The sequence below is a fragment of the Canis lupus genome, chromosome 23 (genome assembly GCF_011100685.1).
Source record: "Canis lupus familiaris isolate Mischka breed German Shepherd chromosome 23, alternate assembly UU_Cfam_GSD_1.0, whole genome shotgun sequence".
NCBI lineage: Eukaryota > Metazoa > Chordata > Mammalia > Carnivora > Canidae > Canis > Canis lupus.
In genome coordinates this window covers 23,340,884-23,361,391 of record NC_049244.1, presented here as the reverse complement: position 1 = coordinate 23,361,391, position 20,508 = coordinate 23,340,884, and the positions used below count along the sequence as shown (strand labels likewise).

At 38.0% G+C, this 20,508-nt stretch overlaps 1 long non-coding RNA gene across 2 annotated transcripts in view; it reads left to right on the top strand.

Moving 5' to 3' along the window:
• The window catches only part of LOC111091914, a 237,625-nt gene that overhangs the window by 161,306 nt on the left and 55,811 nt on the right, over positions 1-20,508 (top strand). Inside the window, exons 4-5 of one of the 2 annotated variants that reach the window (XR_005376967.1) lie at positions 9,458-9,691; positions 14,549-14,766. This is a non-coding gene — a long non-coding RNA (uncharacterized LOC111091914). Of the gene's footprint in view, positions 1-9,457; positions 9,692-14,548; positions 14,767-20,508 lie in introns of those variants that run through there. The other variant, XR_005376966.1, reaches the window with a different exon arrangement.

Genomic DNA, 20,508 nt, shown 5'->3' with positions numbered 1-20,508 from the left:
GTACTAAAGGATTTTTGTTATGGTTTCTTCTCATCTTAGTGTGTATCCAGCGAATATCTACTGTGTGCTTGGTATAGGCTGGACGATGAGGTAGAGCTTTAAATTATTAACTCAGTCCTCCAAACAGTTCTATCAGGTAAGTCCTAATATTATCTCATTTTTACAGCAGAAAAATGGAGGCACAGAGAAGCTGAATAACTTGTCAAAATTCATATAACTGGTAATTAGTAGCAAAGTTGGATTTAACTCTAGTCTCTTTTTCCCTCGCACTTGCCCTTTCTCTTTTTATATACATATATATCACGTATACATATGCTTACATATGTATAAATTTATCTAGTCTATTTATTATGTAGCCACCGGCCCTGTTGCTTAATATTTTGAGGGGGAACACTGTGTTTATGTCATTAAACATTCCTTTAAAACATATGTTCTGGTTGTTCAAAATACATCATATGTCTGCAGAACAGTTACTCAACCAATTTGTACCTGCTAGACATCTTCTCAGGCAGTCAGAAGGGGGAGGGGGGGGAGGGACGTGAGGAGGAAGGAGCCGGAATTACGGACGGAAGGCACGGAGGACTTCGGACGCATGCAGGTAGTAAGGAGTGAGGGGCGTCTGCTTTTTTCTTCTTTTTCTGTCCTTCCTTCTTCCTCCTTCCTTCCTTCTCTCCTTCCTTCCTTCCTTCCTTCCTCTTCCTTCCTTTTTGTCATTATGCATAAGGCAATTTCCTGGTTCAGCCAATTTTTGTGGGCCATCTGTGAATTATTTCCTTGAGGGGAAAAAAAAAAACAGAGACGGAAATGGGCTATGTGTCAAAGAGCCATGGGGTCATTTTTAAGGCTTCTTGAGATATATTGCCAAAGGTTGCCCTCAGGAAGGTTGTGTGGTGGTGTCCCAATTTATTTTCCTCCAGAAAAACCCCATATTCCATTTTCATGAGGATGACAGAGCAATTATAGGAGGCTAGATTAGGACAAGACCTTACAGATCAGCACCTGCATCTGTGTGTGCACTTGTTCACATACACTGTAGATTAGGAAACAGAGGGTGGATACCTGGATACCTTGTCCAAGGTCACAAGGCAAATTAGCAGTTGAATCCAAGTGATACTGGTTAATGACAAACAGTCGATAAGGTAGGAAATACCTACACGGGAGTGGGAATATTATTTTTAGTCATTTTACAGTCTCATTACCAAATGTCACCCTTCCATTTTCTGGTTGCTTTATTCGGATGACCTCAGAAGCTATCCATGTTTTTAGAGCGAAATCAATCTTGTGCCAAGCAACAATTTCAAATGGCAATGGAAAACCTGGGAGGAGGGAAATGGAAAGAGCTCAGCTGCATCTGCAAAGCTCCCTGCAACAGTTTTAGGGCTGCATATCAACAGAGTGAACACTGGTTGTTTACAAATGAAAATTTGTTGCGCAAACAAACCTAATGGCAGCATGAAAGAAAATAAAAATTAAAAAAATTTAAATATTTATTGAGAGAGAGAGAGAGAGAAAGAGACAGAGAGACAGAGTGTGGGCAGGTGGGAAGGGCAGAGGAAGAGACTCAAGCAGACTCTGGGCTGAATGTGGAGCTGGATGTGTGGCTCAATCTCATAACACTGATATCATGACATGAAATGAAACAAAGAATCACACCCTTGACCAACTGAGCCGTCTAGGTGCCCCGTCCCCAAATTTTTTAACTTAAAAAAATACAAAGTGTATTATTCACAGGTCTTAGAAGGCACATGGCATGCCCAATGGCCATTCTGGGAGGTCTCAGAGAAAAGAGAGAGTGAAAAGGAGAGAGAGTGCTGCTGAAGGTTCTGCCTTTGTTAGGGTCCGTGGGCAGAGTGGCTAGGGGTTGCAGGTTCACTTTTCATTGGCAAATTTAAAATACAGAGTGGAGTTGGGGGAGGGGCAAAATGGGCAAAGGGGATGGGAGACCTAAGCTCCAATTATGGAATGAATAAGTCATGGGAATAAAAGGCACAACATAGGGAATATAGTCAATGATATTGTAATAGTGGTCTGGCAGATGTTAGCTACACTTGTGGTAAGTGGAGCATAATGCACAGAGGAGTTGAATCACCATGTAGTAGGACAGAAACCAGTGCAACACTGTGCAGCACTTTCAAAAAAATTGAAAGAAAATAATAAAATATTTTCCTACAATACTTAAAAATAGCAACAACAAAAACCTCACATAAAGCATAGTAATAGAATTTGGACTTAGGGAAAAACAGGGCCACCTGCATGGCTCAGTGGTTGAATGTCTGCCTTTGGCTCAGGTTATGATCCTGGGATCCTGGGATCAAGTCCTACATCAGACTCCCTGCAGGGAGCCTGCTTGTCTCTCTGCCTATGTCTATGTCTCTCATGAATAAATAAATAAAATCTTAAAAAAAAAAAGGGAAAAACATGGTTATGTATGGGCAGTTATCTAGATTATCCTGGACTTTCTAAAGAGGTATTTCATGGTTGGGGCTGCCCTGCATGCTTATATAGTAATTGTGTCATACAGCTGGCATTATGTTTATTTGAATAATGGTCTTTTTAAAAAAATATTATTTTATTTTTTCTATTTTAATTCCCATATAGTTAATATATAGTCACTTTAGTTTCAGGGGTATAACACAGTGACTCAACAACTCCACATATTACCCATGCTCACCATGACAAGTGTACTCTTTAATCCCCATTGCCCACCCATCTTCCCACGCACCTCCCCTCTGATAACCATTTGTTTATTCTCCATACTTAAGAGTCTGTTTCTTGGTTTATCTCTCTCTCTTCTTTTCCTGTGCTCATTTGTTTTGTGTCTTGAATTCCACATATGAGTGAAATAATATAATATTTGTCTTTCTTTAACTTATCTTGCTTAGCATTATACTCTGTAGCTGCATCTATGTGCTTGCAAATGGCAAGGTTTTATTCTTTTTAATGGCTGAATAATATTCCATTGTTTATATATACACCACACTTTCTTTATCATCTATCAATGGATACTTGGGCTGCTTCTATAATTTCGCTACTATAAATAATTCTGCTATAAACATAAGGTGTATATATACCTTTAAATTAGTATTTTAGTATTTTAGGGGTAAATACCTGGTAGTGTGATTGCTAGATTGTAGGGTAGTTCTATTTTTAACTGTTTGAGGAAGCTCCATACTGTTTACACAGTGGTTGCACCAATTTTAATTCTCACCAACAATGCAAGACATTTCCTTTCTCTCCACATCCTTGCCAACACTTGTTGTTTCTTGTGTTCAAGAAAGGTTGAGGTGATATCTCATTATAGCTTTGATTTGCATTTCTCAATAACGTTTGACGTTGAACATCTTTTCATGTGTCTGCTGGCCATCTGTATTTCTTCTTTGGAGAATGTTTATTTCTTCTGCCATTTTAAAATTGTTATTTTCAAATATCTTCTCCCTTTCAGTAAGTTGCCTTTTAGGTAACAATTAAATTTTAGGGATCCCTGGGTGGCTCAGTGGTTTAGAGCCTGCCTTCGGCCCAGGGTGTGATACTGGAGACCTGGGATTGAGTCCCCCGTGGGGCTCCCTGCACGGAGCCTGCTTCTCCCTCTGCCTGTGTCTCTGCCTCTCTCTCTCTCTCATGAATAAAAAATAAGATCTTTAAAAAAATAAATTTAAAAAACACCTATAATTCTGCCACTAAAAGATTTTTTTCATATTTTTCACATGAAGTATATTTTTTATGTAGTTCTATTCATGTCATAGATACAATTTTGTATTTTACTTTTGTCACCTCTCAAATCATATTTTTAAAAGATCACTTTGCTAACTCTGCCTGTGAAATGATAATTATTATTTTTTAAAATAGCTTCCCAGCAAGTATCTTGCCATGTTTATTTTTTTTAAATTTTTAAATTTTTATTTATTTATTTATTTTTTTGTATCTTGCCATGTTTAATTAAGTATTCCCCCTTTGGGAAAGGAGAGAAAATTAGTGGAAAATATCAGTGAGGGTGACAGACATGAGAGACTCCTAACTCTAGGAAACGAACAAGGAGTAGTAGAAGGGGAGGTGGGCAGGGGTTGGGGTGACTGGGTGACGGACACTGAGGGGGATGAGCACTGGGTGATATGCTATACGTTGGCAAATTGAACTCCAATAAAAAAAAAAAAGTATTCCCCCTTTGTTGGCCACTTAGGTTATTTCCTAATCTTTAGTATCATTAAATTATGTGGCCAAGATGCCTAGATGGTATATATGTATTTTTCCTTTTAGTTATATCATTCATAAGTCTTCAGAAAAAGATTAATTACCTTAAAAAATCTGAACATTTTTATTGGTTTTAATACATGCTTAAAAATGCTTTCCAGAATGGTTGGATAACTAGATTATGTCAATACACAGTACAAAGCATTTTTAGATGCAACAAAGCATTCACTGATATGTTTAAAATTTTGAAAATTTATCCAAGCCAATTCTTGCTTCTGCCTCGGAAGCCATGGCTACCAGCCTCATAGATGGTTTGCTTGTAATATTCTTGGTCAGTTGACTTGTCATTTTGGCCCAGCTTGGAGAGAATGGTACAAGATGAATGGCCATTTAACCAATTCCATTCTAAATCTGGCTGGCTCTTAGCTGGCCTCTGTAGGTTTTGCCCTGGACATGTACTGCCTGAAGCTTCCTGATTTGTAGAGGTTGGGGGGTAGAATTGCTCAATTTATGTACTTATTTGTCCTCCCTCATTCTGGGCATAGTTTGAAGTCCCTTGTTTGAGTTGGAATTAATTCAGTGTTTTCCAGGGCCATCCTGAATTCAATAAACAGCCAACAACTACCTCACTGGCTAGAGGACCATTCCGATTATTTCCTTCATAATAGTTTTGATGAGACCCTTTCTTCATGATAAAAGAACACAATAGTTTTCCAGGCATATTTTACCAAATTGCTTCATTGGGTAAATACTATTAAAGAAAAATGGGACGTAGGGAGATTGGGGAGAGAAAATGAGCTCAATTTTGTTTTCAATTTGAGGGCTAGGAAGACATCTAATGGAGATGCTGAGCATGTAAAAAACTGGGCAAGCTTGATATCCTGGAAAGCTGTGGTAGGAGAAAATGAGATTTGGAATTCAGAATGGTGGTAGGAAAGTAATTATGATCCTTAAAAACGGGGAAAAGGCATTATAGGATAGAGGTTAAGTATGTGTGAGTGAAAGACTTGGCTTAAAAATCTTGATTTTGCCTCTTACTTTCTATCTTGAGGCATCTTATTTAACCTTCAGGGATCAGTTTCCATATCTATGTAACAGGAGTAATGACTCCTACCTCATAGAGTGGATGTGAGGACTGATTAAGATAATAGAATTTTTAAAAGTCAATGAATATTAGCTATTGTTATTGCAATGACCAATGGCAGAACATGTGTAGGTATCACAAGAGGAGTCAAAGAATAAGTGGCCAGAGAGAAAAAGACAACCAATATAATCTGGGAAGCCAGGGAAAGAGGGACTCTAAGAAAGGAAGAAATGAGCAACCAGGTCAAATATGAGACAGAAGCCAACAAAGGTCAAGATTAGGAAAGGTTTTTGATTTTAGGAATCACTAGGTCTCCTATGACTTCTAAGAGAATGGTTTTGGTAGAAAAATTGGGCGGAAAGCACATTGTAGGACATTAGCCAGCAGTATAGAATGTTTTCTAGGAACTACTGAACTCAAAACAGATAAAGTGTGTTTCCAAAGATAGGTGAAACTATTAGCTGTGTTGAGTGTCATTGGATTATCTATGGGCTTAGCTTTTATATGTGCTCCCTTGTCCTAGGTATACCAAAGAGGGAGACTTCCACGGTCATATGAAATTGAAATATGGAATGGTTGCAGCCTTCCTTGTAGCCTCACTTTTATGTCAACTTCTGATTTTGCAGTAGATATATTTTCTGACTTTGGCCACATTTCAGCTGCTTATGGGAAAATATGATGACATCAGCAGGCATAGATTTGGGCTCAGCACACTTACAAAAAACTGATGGCATTTAGCTGTTAGGTGCCTACCATATACACTTCTCTTCAAAACAGTTCATCTACGATTAAAAGACAGAATGTTAAGTTACATCTACCCAATCCCTACATTCTGTGGACCTGTTAATAAAGTTTTTGTTGGGAGTAGCTTTTTGCTTTACATTTCATTTCTTCTGGGAACCCTGGGTGGCGCAGTGGTTTAGCGCCTGCCTTTGGCCCAGGGTGCGATCCTGGAGACCCAGAATCGAATCCCACATCGGGCTCCCGGTGCATGGAGCCTGCTTCTCCCTCTGCCTGTGTCTCTGCCTCTCTCTCTCTCTCTCTGCGACTATCATAAATAAATAAAAATTAAAAAAAAAAACATTTCATTTCTTCTTCTTCCCTGGCAGTCACAAAGATGAATGTCTTTCTGTCATTTTGTTGAAAATTCTGGTAGGAAGGACTCATTCAACTTTAAATGGAAATGAGAACTGAAAGGAAATTGCAGATTTTCTCAATGACAGAGGACTATTGCATGCATGCCATCTTTTATAATCTCAGAGAATTTGATTTAACCACAAACAAATAAGAAACCAACCAGAATCATTTCAGTTTTGATAAAACAATTAAAATCAGTCTCTCTCTCTCTCCCTCTCCCTCTTTTTCTCTTTCTCTCTATTTTTATCTCTCTCACCTTTGTCTTCATTATTGTAACCTCATTCTGGGTTCAAAATATTTCAGACTTTGAGCACTTGTTTGTACTAATATCTGATATGTCCCTATTCTTAGGTTGCTCCTGGGGCTGGTTCATCATTTTGCTGCTGATAACTTGGGACATTTCGGAAGTTTCAATGAAGTGGCTTGGTACTGATTGAATATATAATTAGAAATATATCCTTGGGAAAGGATGCTATCCACATGTTCTACATCAGTTGTTTGTCATTTGGTATGGAAGTTGTATTTCCTTTAAAATAAAAGAAAGGAATTGAGGTGTCTTGAGGACAGCCTTCTCCCTGTTACTGATGAAGGGTATGCAGTTGTAAGCCAAGTTCCACTATTTATTAGTCTAAAGAAAAGCTACCCTGCTAATTTTCTAGTCACATAGAGAAGTCTAATCTCAAAGCTGCTATCATAGAATGATTTATCGGTGAACCTCAGTTTCTCTTTCCAGAGAGACATAAGTAGTTATGGTAGACATTTATGAGTGACTCTTTCAAAGGTTAATTGGAAAGGTATCATAATAGCTCAAAGAAGGAACTAAACAAATGTTTATAGAATCCACTGTATGTGCCAGATACTCTTATATTTTGTGGAGGGATCTCTCTTGCTTCTCAGTAGAACTAGGAATGTAGGCATTGTTTGAAATTTGTATCAGGAACCCTTTCAACAGTCATGATTTCTGCAGTTTCACTTAGTGAAAGAGGCTATTATGTTTACAGTGTATGAGAGATTAATTCCTCTCACAATGCACACAGACATCCCCTCATACCCAGTGCAGGGAAATAATCTTTCACAACAATTGATATCAGAGGTTGGAACCAACAATGCTAGGCTGAGTCTAGTTTGTTGACATAGTATTTGGTTTTCACAGTATTTTAAAGAATCATTTTAGATGGCTGTCAGTATTTAAAGCACTTGAAAATTTTGCACATCAATTTTGATTTGTAACTAGTATAAAAATTGGATAATCTGACATTAGGCTTAGATCCCTTAGGTCACTAATAACTGGAGTTGAGTAGCAGCTGTCTCCATCAGATGGCCTGAATGCCTTCCATGTAGCATTAGTGTTGGAGCTACTTATTCATGTACAGCAGATATCTCTTTATATATTCCTTCCTAATTCAGCTTCTTCCAATAGTCATTATTATCTCATACCTAGTAACGATGGGAACCATTGGTAAGAGAAGGAAAAGGGTAAAAAAAAATCTAGTTATTGTCTTAGGGTTTCATTCAGAATCTCAACTTCAGATCCTTGAGAGAACTGCATATTTGCCTTAGCTAATCAGCATATTAAATAATTCCTCTCTGGGTCAAGCTTCTCCTTTTATCCTTGCTCCAGGGCTAATACCCAGCGCAGTAGTGTCTTCTTAACATTGAACATCAATATGTCAAAGATAAAGATAGTGCTAAAATCCTAAAAATAAAATACTTGGACCTAAAAAATACAGATCCTGAAAAAATAAATACTTGGACCCCAAGCCATATCCTAAGCATGAAAGTACATCCTGAGATAAAACGGGCTATAGGATGTCACACAGCATGCAGACCAAACTTGTGGGGCAGATTTTAGGTAGCCAAGGGAGCTAAGGGAATTTGCTATAGTTAAACTCCAAATTTTTTCATTTTAAGCCCTCTTAATATCATCGTTACCATAGTTCCCATTGTACAGATTTGGAAGTTTGGGACATGTATGGAATCTTACCTGGAAACTGGTAGTTGGGATTTGAACCTGGACAATATATATCTATGTCTAGCTCTGTATTTATATCAGTTCATGTCTATCTATATAATGAATGTATTCTATATATAATTTAAAATACATAGACACATATAGCTTTATCTATCTATTTAAAATTACATTCATTATTAGTGTTAGACTTATAAGTAGTATTACCACTAGCAACATTTTCACTTACTGAAGTAGCTGCAGTCTCCCACAGGACATCAAGAGAGTAGACTATTTGATGCCTGAATGACAGCTCAAAGAAGAAACCTTGAACAAGTTGCCAGAAATGAGCCAGAAAATGCAGTACTCCCTCCATTCCCTTACTGCTTAAGAATTAACAGATGTATTACTGGGTCATCTCATGAGGCCTTGAAATACATAGGCCCAGCAGCATTTTAAACTCCCATTTGGAGTCAGGGTTTATGTTCAGGTTGTCCTTTGTCTATAGACAAATTGGCAAGATAAAGAATTCTAGCTTTGTTTACTATATCCTAAAGTTAAAGAGAATTTAAGATAAAAGGGATACAGGGTCCAAGAATAATCAGAGCACCATCTAGGGTAATTAAGGGAATTAATTGGTATAGACCTTTAGCCCTCAGGATGGATGTCCAATAGACCTTATTTTGTTAGAATAGCTTTTTAAAATAAGCCTTCCTAACACTTAGGACATCAGACTCTGTCTTCAAAGAAGATTATTTTTGTTAAAGGACAGAATCTGAGTATTAATATTGCATTTATTAAAAATATAACTTTGGGCCATTGCTTTAGCTTCTTTTATACTGAGTTTTCTTATCTATAAGATGAGGGTAATAATGCACTGTAATACATATAATTACAGTACCTCCTTGATAGGGTTATTGACAGATTTACATAAGGCACAAAACTTGCAAAGCAATTAGTAGTGTGCTTTTCACATTATAAGAATTCATTAAATCTAGTTGGCATCATTTTTATTACCCCAAGGATAGAAGAAAAGGTCTGAACCCTAGATATTACACCCAGGGCTGCCCTTATTGACTTTTATATCTTCTTTTTCTCAGATACAACTCTAATGTCTCCTTATAATAGCAGCGATGAGGTGGGGCACCTACATGGCCATTCTGTGGACCAGGAAGAGCCATCATCACTACATCTGCCACTATCCACATCCTTCACCTTGAAGGATGCCTCATCTTGAAAGATTCACTGTAGCATCTTTGGATCCAGCAACAGAATCTGTGACCTTCTTCACCCCAAGTGCCTCAAGTAAATTTACTTCTGCTAGAAGCTTAGATGTGAGTAAATGATTTGACTTAGACTTTGTGGGAGAGTAAGAGAGGAGAGTGAATGAGCCATGTCCACTACTGTGATGGATAGTTCTTCATGTAAAACTGATTTTCTGTCAAGACTTTTAGGTTCTGGAACCCAATAAAATAGTACCTTAAACTTGCTTAAAAACAAGTGACCACAGTGGCTCTTGGGATTATACTATTGATGTATAAGAGTGTTTATTCTGAAACAAAAATATAGAAAGTTTAGCTGGGAAAAAAATGTCCTGAATGTCCCGTGTGTCCGTGCAGTTTCTCAGGAAGTAGCCTCTGCCATCCAGTGCTTGAATGAATTTCCCATTCTACGAGCCTGGGATTCCTTCTCTCATCTCTCTGGTTAGAATACTTGGTATTACATAAATAAAAGGAGATAACCCAATAAAATGTAGGTGATAATATTGATGAAGTGAAAAGGAATGGGGATAGAAAAGTGGGTCAAATAATAGATTATTGAAATCTATCATTAAGCCATTGAATACTAGACCTTAAATATTACGTAGGACAACCCCTCAGTCTAATGATTTTGTGCATGGCTCAAAGTGATTTCATGAATTAGTCTTTAACATAGATTTACTGACTCAGTTCTCCAAAAATGGACTTCCTTTACGATTTCATAACCTTCCATTGATAGAAACTCAGTCCATCTCACAACAGGTAGATAGACAAAAATGAGAAAATGAATAAGCAAATACATTATGTATCATCTGGTTCAGAGTAGGTGATGACAAAATGTCCCTCCATCCTTCTTCCTTCCCTTCCAGATATTTAGGAAGGCACTAAATGTTAAGTATTAAATCAATCAGGCTATTTCCCTGAAGATTACTGGAAATTGGAATTTCGCATCTCTGCCAACTTCAATTGGTCTTAGCAATATTAGTAAGATATTTTTATTTTTATCTTTTAAAGATCTTATTTATGTATTCATGAGAGACAGATACACACACAGAGAGGCAAAGACAGAGGCAGAGGGAGAAGCAGGCTCCCTGCAAGGAGTCCGATGTGGGCCTCAATCCTGGATCCCAGGGTCACACCCTGAGCCGAAGGCCAATGCTCTACTACTGAGCCACCCAGGCATCCCTTTTATTTTGTTTTTAAGAAGCTTTGAAAAACTTTCTAGTCCATTCATTTTCTTTGCTCTTTCTCCACTTTAGCCAGATCAGGAAGTTTATCCACTCATTTCTTAACACTTCCAGAATATGGGGGAGAAGGTGTAGCGCATTTGGACTTACACAGTATGAGATGTTATCTAGGTGACTGAGACTGTTTTGTCTTAAATAGAGAGGAATAAAAATACCTTCCCATGGACTTACTGCAAATCTCTTAAGAAATATTTTATGGATGTGTAAGAATTCTTGGCCTTTGAAAGAAAAATGGGCCCGACTGCCTCTTGTTTCTAAATGGTTTCTAGAAGGGCTAGGTATCAGTTTATTAAGAGAAATCACTGGTTTACTTCATCAAGATCATTGATGGGCCTGTTTCCCAGCAGAGTTCAGAGACATTTCCTCCCTCTCTGTCCGTTTCCTTTTTATTTATATTGAAGCTTTGATCTATTTAGGGAATACAGGAGTAGAAGAAAGATATCTGGTAATGTCATTTTCCAGCAAAGATTGAGAATTTTATCCAAGAAATCTTACTTGCCTAGTTTTGAACTGCTTATATCTTTTCACTGGAGTACACATTCTCCAGGGGAATGGAGCCAGATGTGAACACTTTGGTCCATATTTTATTCCTTCATGATATATTCTTTTATCTTTAATCCAGGCTCAATTTAAGAATTTCTTGTACTCAGAGTAAGCCAATAAGGTGAATAAACAAGTCTACAAATCCTCACTTTTGCCCTGCTCATGTAAGGTTATACTTTTTATATTGAAAAACTAACTCTAAAGCACTATATTATTTGTTGGGAAACTATAATTTCTTTTTCTTTTCTTTTTTATAATTTCTTATTCAAACCTAATTTCTCAGGAATTGGATTAACAGGTCAATTGATGGAAATAAACTTCTTTGTGGGCCTGGAAAGGAGGGACTTAGGAGGGAAATAGAGGAAGAATGTGTGACTTCATGAATATTGACGAATATTTCATTTTGGGCTTGAAATATGCTCTATGCTTAGTTGCATCAGCCTGTAAACCCCATTATTGTATGAGGGATATAGGAAAGATAATTAAAGTGGAATCATTGGTTGTGTTTATAAAAGAGATAGGAACATAGGTCCTTATCAAATATTACTCAGAAAAATATGTGATGAATGTCAAGAGGTTGGTGCCTGTAAGGAATTAGGTAGAGTCAAAACAGCACATTTTAGCTAGAGACTTAGTAGATATAGAAAATATGTATGCTGGATATGAGCATTTTCTTCTTTTAGATTATAGTACTTTCTGTCATGAGCTACATCAGAGCTATTCTCTGGGGAACCATTTGGTAAATTGTTCATGATCACGACTGTGATTTTGTGTGCCACATTTTCAATCCCACTGCTTATTCTAGGCACTGCCAAGTAGTATCTGAGTGGTTCCATGTAGAAGCGACCCTGATGGTGTCTTGCTTCGTACCCATGCTATGTAATTTCCTCCCCTGTAAGATCTTTTGATATTAAGAAGAAGAACATCTGCTCTGCATACATATATGGAACATGGAGTATGGCTGAGTTAATGCCTATAGGGTTACCAATGAACAGTGGAGGGCAGAAACCTATGGATAAATGCTTCTCCTTTGTACCCCCACTGGACAGACTGGAATATATTTCATAAATGTTCTCAGAAGATTCCAGAGAATTGAGCACCAAATACCTAATAGTGGTAACTCAATAACACATTCTTACGTTTGCTTTCTCTGAATTCTGAGGGTGTTAGTCTGTAACCCCTGGGTACTATGACAGAAACCAGTATAAAATATAATGGAGGATGAGAAGACAGAGTAGTCATTAGGTAAAAGATAGACCTGGAGAGGTGGGAAGAAGCCCTTTCTGTCTATGTTCTTATTTATAGAAATATTATATTTTATACTATTTTAACTTTACCTAACAGAGTCTTGAGCAGGAGGTGGATTGTCCAAATCTATCAAAATGAGGTCACTTGCCAGTATGCATTATGAAGGAATCTACTACTCATTTGGGAGACACCAAGAAAAGAGACTAGGAGTGTCAATATGAGTCATTTGGTTCAATTTTTAAAATATAGAAAAATGAGACTGATACTACAAATTCTATCCAGATTATTATTTTCCATGAACACTTGAAGTTCTCCTTAGAATTCAGCCATAATATAACAGTAAAAGAATTAGCTAAGGAGAACTGAATCCATTGTAATAAATGCATATTTTCTAAGCAGCTAAACTAAGAATAATTTAAACATAGGCCAATTCAATCATTCATACACTCCAGTTTCATTTCAGAAGGCATATGAATGCATTGTAGTGCTTTTGTGAGCCAGAATGCCCAAGGTGTAGAGTGTTCTCACTAGGTTATGGACGAAAAGCTAACAGGTGGCTTATGAAATATCTGGCTGACCAGGACCCCCTTTTCTTTTCTTTTCTTTTCTTTTCTTTTCTTTTCTTTTCTTTTCTTTTCTTTTCTTTTCTTTTCTTTTCTTTTTTTTAAGATTTTATTTATTCATGAGAGACAGAGAGAGAGAGAGACAGAGACAGAGAGACAGAGACACAGGCAGAGGGAGAAGCAGGCTCCATGCAGGGAGTCTGCTGTGGGACTCGATCCCAGGTCTCCACGATCACGCGCTGGGCTGAGGGTGGTGCTAAACCGCTGAGCCACCCGGGCTGCCCAGGACCCCTTTTCATCCTGATGATTTAACATCCCTTACTTGTATGTTTCATACCGATACTTAATGGCTGTTATTGAATAAACATTTTTTATTTTTTTGATATCAAAACTGATAGACTATTACAGTGCATCCTGGTCTGTTTTTATGCAGCCACATTAAGTTTGTAATTAAAGTTCAGCAATGGGTCTTACTTTACTACATGGAGATAACCAAATGGATATCTTTAGTTTCCCTCCCCCCCCACTTTTATCCTTTTTGATTATGGTACAGAATTGTCTAATTCTTAATAGGGAATGATTTGCAAAATGCAATTGCCTTGTACACAATATCTTCTGCAGTTGTAATAGGGATGGGTTTATAGACTCCTGAATGCCTTTCTTCTCTCTGTTTCCCAAATTTAGGCAGAGGAAATGTGCTTTCTGGGGTGAATGCAGCCTGGAACACATTTCCCCATTGCTCAACTGTTTCTTTTTCTCCAGTTCTTTCTTGCCTTCCTCAATTAAGAATTTTCCCTCAATTGCTAAGGCAGAGTTTAGAAACTCTCCACTTACTGAGAGTTTGCTCTATTACAGTTTCAAACCCATTACATGTCGGGGACTATACTCTTTCAAAGCCTGAGTTACTATATTTTTACTTATGTGAATTGAATGAAGTAAAATAAAACATGAGAAAGTCACTTGAAAAAAAATCACTACGCAAATATAAACAGTAGTTTTAATGGCAGTAATAATCACTGATATAAGATGAGAGTTAGTAGATATTTAAAAATCACTTTTTGATTCTCAGTGGGCCCACTCTCCAGGTAGTATTTTTGCTATTTGCATTCCGAAGCCTCAAATGTTTCAGTGTTAATAGAAAGAGTAAAAATAATGGTTATTATTATCATCATGATAGTTTAATGAATATCCACAGGATGCACAACAGAGTCTTTTACAATTACAAAGGTGGTAATTTGAAGCCAGAAATATCAGTGTTGACAGCTCTGCCTCTTTAACAACACACGGAGCTTGTAGAACAGTTGTTTATTTGTCCTCTTTTGAACTGGCAGGTTTAGAGATGATGATATATAAATATCCCTGCTCTGGTTTTACTTTGAAGACTTTAATAGAATATCAAAAACAGCTGACATGAAGAAATGAGGAATCACGGGAAGCAGAGGAGACAACAGAAGTGAAAGCAACCAGCTTCTTTAACCACATGTATATGACTTCCTGGTGATTCCCAGCACGGCTTCCAGGGCAAATAAACTGCACTTGCACCATGTCAGAAAAGTGGAGGCCTATCCTTGAATTTCTATGTAACTCATAGAGATGGAGGGTTATAGCAAAAAAGGATACAGATTTTGCAGTCAGACACCCTGCCCTGAAATCCTGACTCCACCAGTGACTACTGGTTTGCTCTTTAAATCCCTCCTTCTTGAGCCACTGGAACCTCTAGCTCTTCTAGTCCCTCTTTCTTCTTCAAGTTTATTATTACTTTCAGAGTTTTCTTTCATTTTCAGTGTACCCAAGATCTTGTGGTAGATCACTTCAGCCACTCTTAACACTCTCTGTACCTGGCCTATGTTTGCAGGGTAAACCTTCTTCTGTGTTTACCCTGCAAACAGAGGCCCATCCAAACATCCACTTTCTCATTCCTGGGTCTTTCATTGCAGCTGGTGGGGTGGGGGAAGAACCCCAGGGCATCACAGTGTTACTGAGGTTGCTCTTTTCTCTTCCCTGCTCCCTGACATCAGCAAGGCTCCCAAGATCACTTGAAAAATTCTTCATGTGTCAGTGATTTCCTGCTCCCATTACCCACAGTAGATGGCTGTCCTAAAAGTTCACCTCTCATCTGAGTTTCCCATTAGTGCTGCTTCACTTTCAGTAGTTGATCTTACCTCTTAATGTACAGATAGTATGGCATTCTCAGGCAGCAACCCTTTAGCCTTCTGTGTAAACTGAAAAATTATATATGAACCACCTTGTCTCCTTCATTTTGCCCCAGGGGAAGAGGTCGGCTAAGCCTTCTGTGCTCTTCATGTTATCTCCTTTATTCTACCAGAATTAGGTTTCTTATTCCTCTCTCCAACATTTCTACCCTCTCTTTTTCTGTAGACATATCCTTCATTGCCTAAAACATATTCAAGGAAAGAATTCCTTTACAACTCTATATTCTCCTTTAGTTGCTGTCTTATTTCTTTCTCTTCAGTCCTTGCTCAGTTTCTATAAAGTGAAGTTGTTTCCAAGGGTCACAGTTTCAAATATTTGTTGGAGACCAGCGAGTCAGTAGTGAAAATGAGCAAAGAGGGTTAAATATAAGGTAATCATGGGCTTACCTTTGTCTGAAACTGACACTATTATGCCCTTTGCTGTCATATGGGAGGGGGTCCAGTTTCGCTAAAACATCTGATTTTGTTTTCCAAGAAAAGCAGGAAATCTGGATTTCCATTTGAAATATCTCAGTGTTTAAAACACTGGACAGTCCTAACAAAGTACATATGTGGGCTGAATTTGGATTATATAGTTCAATTTTTAACTTTTGGCCTGCACTATCTTGATATCTCATTTAATCAACCTACTGCATTCTGTTTTCTGCCTCTAACACTCCTTAGGAATTGCTTTATACTAGCACTTCTCAAAGGTATATGTGGCCTAGAATATTCTAGATTTTGTTAAAACATAAGAATGAATTTTGATTCAGTAGATCTGGGGTGAATCCTGAGTTTTACATTTCCAGCAAGCTCCCACATAATGTTGCTGGTCTATAGACCAAATTGAATAGTAAGGCTTGAGAGGACCTGCTCATCTTTAGAGATTTATCTCATGATAAACCATTTAAAACTCCTCTCTTTCCCCCAGACTGAATCTTTCTTTTCTGTGCACCTGCTATATCCTGATCCAATACCTATAAAGGTGCCTGTAATTCTTCTTTTCATTGACATGTTTATGTGACTACCTACTGGTCTATAAGCTCCTCGATGGCAAGGACCACAACTTGCCCTTTTGCTTTCAAGCAGTACTGCAGTGGTAGGAATGGAATTAGTACTAAATAGCTTTGTCCATCTGCTCTCATTTCACATCAGGCATGTGTGTGCACGTGTTTCTTCTCAGAGGAGTTAGGTTGAAATGTGGAGGGTTCATTATGTTGAAGAATAGAGTCTCTTTTCACAAAAACTTCTGGCTTATAATAGGTTCCCAAAGAAGGATTCAGTGCCATATTTTGATAGATTTTTCTGTTCTATGTTCAAATTGGTCTTATAATGTCATCTTCTCAATTTGTGTTGCCAATTTGGGAAAAATACTAAATTCCTTTAGCTTTTATCTTTTGAGTGTTTCCAATACTTCCAAGGGACATCTGGAAGTTGTGTGTTATCTTCTATTATGGCTTGGTAAATATCATCCAGGGTTTTTCTGCTTTAGAGGCAGCCTGCCAGATATTTGAAGAGATCTAATTGTGTCTAGAAGTAAAGCTAAGAGTGGAGGGTGGCAATATAGGTACGGGGTTGTAAATTTGATGTATTCACAGACATTTTCTTTCAGTGGCAAGAGGCTTTCTAAGCATTGTGCTTCTTACTCAAATGTTTAATATGGTATGGTGAGGTTCAGAACTCTGGGTTCTTTAACCTTGCCTCACTCTAACTTGCATACTCTTCAATTGATCAATCGTTAAGTAATTATAAATAGCCTAGCATGTGTCCAACACTGTGACAGATATAAAAAATGGTAAGATATGTCTTGACATGATTTCCTGCCTACTAAGCATAGACACAGTGTCTTAAAGAGACCACTGATTTAAGGAAAGGGATTTTTTTTTTTTTTTATTATCATTTTTTTTTTTTTTATTGGTGTTCAATTTACTAACATACAGAATAACACCCAGTGCCCGTCACCCATTCACTCCCACCCCCCGCCCTCCTCCCCTTCTACCACCCCTAGTTCGTTTCCCAGAGTTAGCAGTCTTTACGTTCTGTCTCCCTTTCTGATATTTCCCACACATTTCTTCTCCCTTCCCTTGTTTTCCCTTTCACTATTATTTATATTCCCCAAATGAATGAGAACATATAATGTTTGTCCTTCTCCGACTGACTTACTTCACTCAGCATAATACCCTCCAGTTCCATCCACGTTGAAGCAAATGGTGGGTATTTGTCATTTCTAATAGCTGAGTAATATTCCATTGTATACATAAACCACATCTTCTTTATCCATTCATCTTTCGTTGGACACCGAGGCTCCTTCCACAGTTTGGCTATCGTGGCCATTGCTGCTAGAAACATCGGGGTGCAGGTGTCCCGGCGTTTCATTGCATTTGTATCTTTGGGGTAAATCCCCAACAGTGCAATTGCTGGGTCGTAGGGCAGGTATATTTTTAACTGTTTGAGGAACCTCCACACAGTTTTCCAGAGTGGCTGCACCAGTTCACATTCCCACCAACAGTGTAGGAGGGTTCCCTTTTCTCCGCATCCTCTCCAACATTTGTTGTTTCCTGCCTTGTTAATTTTCCCCATTCTCACTGGTGTGAGGTGGTATCTCATTGTGGTTTTGATTTGTATTTCCCTGATGGCAAGTGATGCAGAGCATTTTCTCATATGCATGTTGGCCATGTCTATGTCTTCCTCTGTGAGATTTCTGTTCATGTCTTTTGCCCATTTCATGATTGGATTGTTTGTTTCTTTGGTGTTGAGTTTAATAAGTTCTTTATAGATCTTGGAAACTAGCCCTTTATCTGATATGTCATTTGCAAATATCTTCTCCCATTCTGTAGGTTGTCTTTGAATTTTGTTGACTGTATCCTTTGCTGTGCAAAAGCTTCTTATCTTGATGAAGTCCCAATAGTTCATTTTTGCTTTTGTTTCTTTTGCCTTTGTGGATGTATCTTGCAAGAAGTTACTATGGCCGAGTTCAAAAAGGGTGTTGCCTGTGTTCTTCTCTAGGATTTTGATGGAATCTTGTCTCACATTTAGATCTTTCATCCATTTTGAGTTTATCTTTGTGTATGGTGAAAGGGAGTGGTCTAGTTTCATTCTTCTGCATGTGGATGTCCAATTTTCCCAGCACCATTTATTGAAGAGACTGTCTTTCTTCCAATGGATAGTCTTTCCTCCTTTATCGAATATTAGTTGCCCATAAAGTTCAGGGTCCACTTCCGGATTCTCTATTCTGTTCCACTGATCTATGTGTCTGTTTTTGTGCCAGTACCACACTGTCTTGATGACCACAGCTTTGTAGTACAACCTGAAATCTGGCATTGTGATGCCCCCAGATATGGTTTTCTTTTTTAAAATTCCCCTGGCTATTCGGGGTCTTTTCTGATTCCACACAAATCTTAAAATAATTTGTTCTAACTCTCTGAAGAAAGTCCATGGTATTTTGATAGGGATTGCATTAAACGTGTATATTGCCCTGGGTAACATTGACATTTTCACAATATTAATTCTGCCAATCCATGAGCATGGAATATTTTTCCATCTCTTTGTGTCTTCCTCAATTTCTTTCAGAAGTGTTCTATAGTTTTGAGGGTATAGATCCTTTACATCTTTGGTGAGGTTTATTCCTAGGTATCTTATGCTTTTGGGTGCAATTGTAAATGGGATTGACTCCTTAATTTCTCTTTCTTCTGTCTCATTGTTAGTGTATAGAAATGCCACTGACTTCTGGGCATTGATTTTGTATCCTGCCACGCTACCGAATTGCTGTATGAGTTCTAGCAATCTTGGGGTGGAGACTTTTGGGTTTTCTATGTAGAGTATCATGTCATCGGCGAAGAGAGAGAGTTTGACTTCTTCTTTGCCAATTTGAATGCCTTTAATGTCTTTTTGTTGTCTGATTGCTGAGGCTAGGACTTCCAGTACTATGTTGAATAGCAGTGGTGAGAGTGGACATCCCTGTCTTGTTCCTGATCTTAGGGGAAAGGCTCCCAGTGCTTCCCCATTGAGAATGATATTTGCTGTGGGCTTTTCATAGATGGCTTTTAAGATGTCGAGGAATGTTCCCTCTATCCCTACACTCTGAAGAGTTTTGATCAGGAATGGATGCTGTATTTTGTCAAATGCTTTCTCTGCATCCAATGAGAGGATCATATGGTTCTTGGTTTTTCTCTTGCTGATATGATGAATCACATTGATTGTTTTACGGGTGTTGAACCAGCCTTGTGTCCCAGGGATAAATCCTACTTGGTCATGGTGAATAATTTTCTTAATGTACTGTTGGATCCTATTGGCCAGTATCTTGTTGAGAATTTTTGCATCCATGTTCATCAGGGATATTGGTCTGTAATTCTCCTTTTTGGCGGGGTCTTTGTCTGGCTTTGGAATTAAGGTGATGCTGGCTTCATAGAACGAATTTGGAAGTACTCCATCTCTTTCTATCTTTCCAAACAGCTTTAGGAGAATAGGTATGATTTCTTCTTTAAACGTTTGATAAAATTCTCCTGGGAAGCCATCTGGCCCTGGACTCTTGTGTCTTGGGAGGTTTTTGATGACTGCTTCAATTTCCTCCCTGGTTATTGGCCTGTTCAGGTTTTCTATTTCTTCCTGTTCCAGTTTTGGTAGTTTGTGGCTTTCCAGGAATGCGTCCATTTCTTCTAGATTGCCTAATTTATTGGCGTATAGCTGTTCATAATATGTTTTTAAAATCGTTTGTATTTCCTTGGTGTTGGTAGTGATCTCTCCTTTCTCATTCATGATTTTATTAATTTGAGTCTTCTCTCTCTTCTTTTTAATAAGGCTGGCTAATGGTTTATCTATCTTATTAATTCTTTCAAAGAACCAACTCCTGGTTCTGTTGATCTGTTCCACAGTTCTTCTGGTCTCGATTTCGTTGAGTTCTGCTCGAATCTTTATTATCTCCCTTCTTCTCTTGGGTGTAGGATCTATTTGCTGTTTTTTCTCTAGCTCCTTTATGTGTAAGGTTAGCTTTTGTATTTGAGTTCTTTCCAGTTTTTGAATGGATGCTTGTATTGCGATGTATTTCCCCCTTAGGACTGCTTTTGCTGCATCCCAAAGATTTTGAACGGTTGTATCTTCAT